The sequence below is a fragment of the Loxodonta africana genome, chromosome X (genome assembly GCF_030014295.1).
Source record: "Loxodonta africana isolate mLoxAfr1 chromosome X, mLoxAfr1.hap2, whole genome shotgun sequence".
Lineage (NCBI taxonomy): Eukaryota > Metazoa > Chordata > Mammalia > Proboscidea > Elephantidae > Loxodonta > Loxodonta africana.
The window spans coordinates 134,337,766-134,341,566 of NC_087369.1; the positions used below are offsets into that span (position 1 = coordinate 134,337,766).

Sequence of the window (3,801 nt, forward strand, 5' to 3'; positions counted from 1 at the left end):
TTAGGAGAACATGGAAGGAACAGATAGGGTGAGGTTAATAATGATAGCCAATAATCAAGGACATGTTCAATGAGTGCATGGCTTTTTCATGAGAGTGAAAGCCAAGAATATGTTCAAGCTTATATAAAGTACCAAAGTCAAGAAAAGCAGCTTTTCCGTCTAAGTTCACAGTTGCAAGATGAAAAGGGCTAGGCTCCCTGCATAGGACAGATGGCATGACATTAACAGATAACAGAGAAGGGAACTCTCCCGTGACAGTTCTCTTGTTTCCACCTTCTTCACTAAGGTGAATGATCTTCAGACTCTAAAGTGTCTTCTGACTGTCCCTCAGAGAGAGAGGGAGAGAATTATAGGTGGAGAAAAACTGGTGTAAGAGAAGACAGAGCTAAAATTGCTGGCAACATTAGCTGTGATAGGGAATATAAATTAGTAAAATCTAATCACATTATATGTGAATACATTATATATAAACACAAAGTAATTGACCAAGTGTTCCACTCTCCCACAGCAGATGACCTTGGTTTCTCTTCAAGTAATACTTGCATCAACCTCCTATCTCCAAACTTATCTGTGCCCATCCTAAATTCCTTTTCTTCCTTTTCAGGGGAGAAGATACTTTTCTTCCCATTCTTTTGATGGTGTAGTCTTGGTTTTCTCAAGTAACTTTATTTATTCACTTAGTCATCCATTCACTGTTTCATTCAATAGGTATTTCTATTTGCCAGGCACTCTTCTAGTTGCAGTAGCAAATAAAATAGACAAGAAGATGGAACTTATCTTCTTTGGAGGTAGAAAGACTATAAATAAGAAAAAAATGCAAGTAAATATAACTTCAGATTATGGTAAGTATTATGAAGGAAATAAAATAAGGAGACATATAGGAACGTGATTTGGAATTGGTGGGCTATTTTAGATATGATGATCCAGAAAGGACTGTATGAGAAGACATTTGAGCTGAGACCCAAGGCATCAAATATCTGAAGAGCTGGGGGAATCACAAATGCACATGCCAACAGTGGGAATGAGCTTGACACCAGAAGAACAGAAAGAAAACCAGTGCATTCAACCTTAGTGACCACAATGAAGAAGTAGAGACCATATCTGATAGGGCCCAGCACACCATGGAATATTTATTCTAGTGCTTTAGGAAGATGTTGGAGTTATGATGTTTTTAAAAGAGAATTTTAGCCCCTATATAGAGAATGAGTTATGGGAGAATGCAAAAGTAAAAACAGGATGAACAATTAGGAGGTTATTGAAGTGTAGGTGTGAGAAGTGGGTAGCCTGGATGAGGGGGAGTAGCTATACAGTGATTGGATTTGGATTTTACTTTGAAGATGGAGGGGACAGTACTTGCTAATGGGTTGTATGCCTCCTAGATTTTTGACTTGAGCACCTGGAGGGGTGGCATTTTATGAAATGGGAATGCTTTTGACATGAGAGTGGTGTGGGGAGAGAGGAACAGTTTGGGGAGGATAAAGTAAGTATAAAGTTTTGGATATTATCAATTTATGACTCTCTTTGGTACCTTTAACTCCTCTTTCTGTGATATCTCCTTCCACTATCAGTTTCTTAGCATGCTCAAGTCTTTCCCATCCTAACTCTTCTAATCTTCCCTTAACTCCACATTTCCCTTGCCGTATTGCCCTATTCTCCTTTCCTTTCAACAATAATTTTCTTAAAAGACTAATCAGCATTCACTGGCTTACTCTTACAACTTACTGTCCTCATCTATTATCTATTACTCTTACAACTTACTGTCCTCATCTATTATCTGCAATCTGAAGTGTGAGTCAGAAGTATAAAGAATTCATGTCTTTTTTGCCATCTTCTTTACTGATATGGTAATTAAATGGTAATATTGATTACCATGGAAAACCTGGTGGCATAGTGGTTAACAGGTATGGCCGCTAACCAAAAGGTCAGCAGTTTGAATCCACCAGGTGCTTCTTGGAAACCCTATGGGGCAGTTCTATTCTGTCCTATGGGGTCGCTATGAGTCGGAATTGACTGCATGGCAACTTTTTTTTTTAATTGATTACCATGGAACTATAATGTGTAAGTACAAGGTGCTGATGGGGCCAAGCTCATAGATGTGCTCCACTTAAGTCAGCTTTTTCCTGTGCTACTGTCACAGGTGACATTCCAGACTCCAACAACAACTACCTTGGAGAGACCCGTGACTGTCTCAAGGCAGGCTGAGAGTGAGTGTACCATAGACCATGACAAATGAACCATTCATAAGTCAAGGTATTAATAAGTAGCCATTAACAGGGTTTGTTGACCTTTTGAGTCCCTGTCACTTCTAAGAAGTTGAGTATTGTTAAAAAATTTAGAGCGATCAACACTGCTTTTGTTCATAACCCCTTTCCCTCTTCTTAAAATGTGACAGTCCATTCTTCTATCTAGGCACCAAGACAATTCTCAAGAACAACACTACAATCTTATGCTGTTTGTACACAGTCAGGATGTGTGTTTCTTCAAATGTCAGAATAAGGTTAAATAGAGATGCTTATCATGGTGCAAAAATTTCATCATGTGGAACAAAGAAGTCAGATTTTTTTAAAAAGTTAAAAGCTATGTATTAATTCAGGTCATAAAAAGTTGTAGAAAAATGGTAGAAGTAATAAATTTCTGTACTAAAATGCCCATTCACATTTTTTTTTCTGATTCAAGTTGTTTTTATATCATCTTTTTTCCTTTACATCAACTTTTAGTGTATCTTTTTGCAATGGCAATATCACAGCTCATGAAGTTTATCTGAGGCACAATTATTGCTGATCGAAACTTTTAGAGTAATGATTTTTCCTGCACAATGTTAATTATTTCTGTAAGATAATTATGCATTTTGATTTAGAAATTTTAATGAATATTTGAAGGAGAGATGTGACTTGGAAGTTCATTAGCTCTCTGGTTTTCAAGGCTTTGTTCAAAGGAAGCAGAGGTTGAAAATGCAGTTGAAAGATCACTGGACTGGGAGAAAAGATCTGTGGGATCTGTCATCCTATTTGTTTTAGACTCTCTCCAGTAAGTCTATCTAGGTTTCCATTTTCTCATCTGATAAACAGAGAAAATAATAAACAAATCAGTTGCCATTGAGTTGATGCTAACTCATGGTGACTCCACGTGTTTCAGAGTAGAACTGCGTTCTTCAGGGTTTTCAATGGCTTATTTTCCAGAAGTAGATTCCCATGCTTATCTTCCAAATTGCCTCCTGCTGGACTAGAACCTCCACCCTTTCATTTAGTATCCAAGAATATTAGCCATTTGCACCACCGAGGGACTTCGGAGAAAAATGATACCTGCCCTATATTCCTCATGGATTTGGATTTTCCAGAGCTTTGAACAGGTTCTAAACAGTTTAGTCATGGCTGATGGAACAAGGGTAGCATATGGATTCCATGGCAACCAAATCTTTTGTACATTGGCCTTTGACTTGAGTAGGAAACAGGGAGCAGTGCCTTGCACATAGAGAGTGGCTGACTGCACCATTTGAATGTGTGTCACTCTCCACAGGCCTTCCAATAATCCAATCTCCCGCATCAGGAGACTTTCAAGAGCCTGATGTGTGAGAGGAAACCTGGGGGCACAGTGGTTAAAGCGCTGGTCTGCTAACCAAAATGTTGGCAATTTGGACCCATCAGCCGTTCCATAGGACAAAGATGTGGCAGTCTGTTTCCCTAAAGATTTACAGCCTTGGAAACCCTATGGGACAGTTCTACTCTGTCCTATGGGGTCGCTATGAGTCAGAATCGACTTCACAGCAGTGAGTTTAGTTTTTTGGTTTGGTTTGGATGCAGG

General features: G+C 38.8%; 1 non-coding gene across 1 annotated transcript; it reads left to right on the plus strand.

Moving 5' to 3' along the window:
- The first annotated feature begins 2,720 nt into the window (after positions 1-2,720).
- On the plus strand, positions 2,721-2,847 carry LOC111751897 (U4 spliceosomal RNA). The gene has a single exon (XR_002786970.1). It is a non-coding gene; the product is annotated as a U4 spliceosomal RNA (small nuclear RNA).
- Positions 2,848-3,801: the final 954 nt, after the last annotated feature.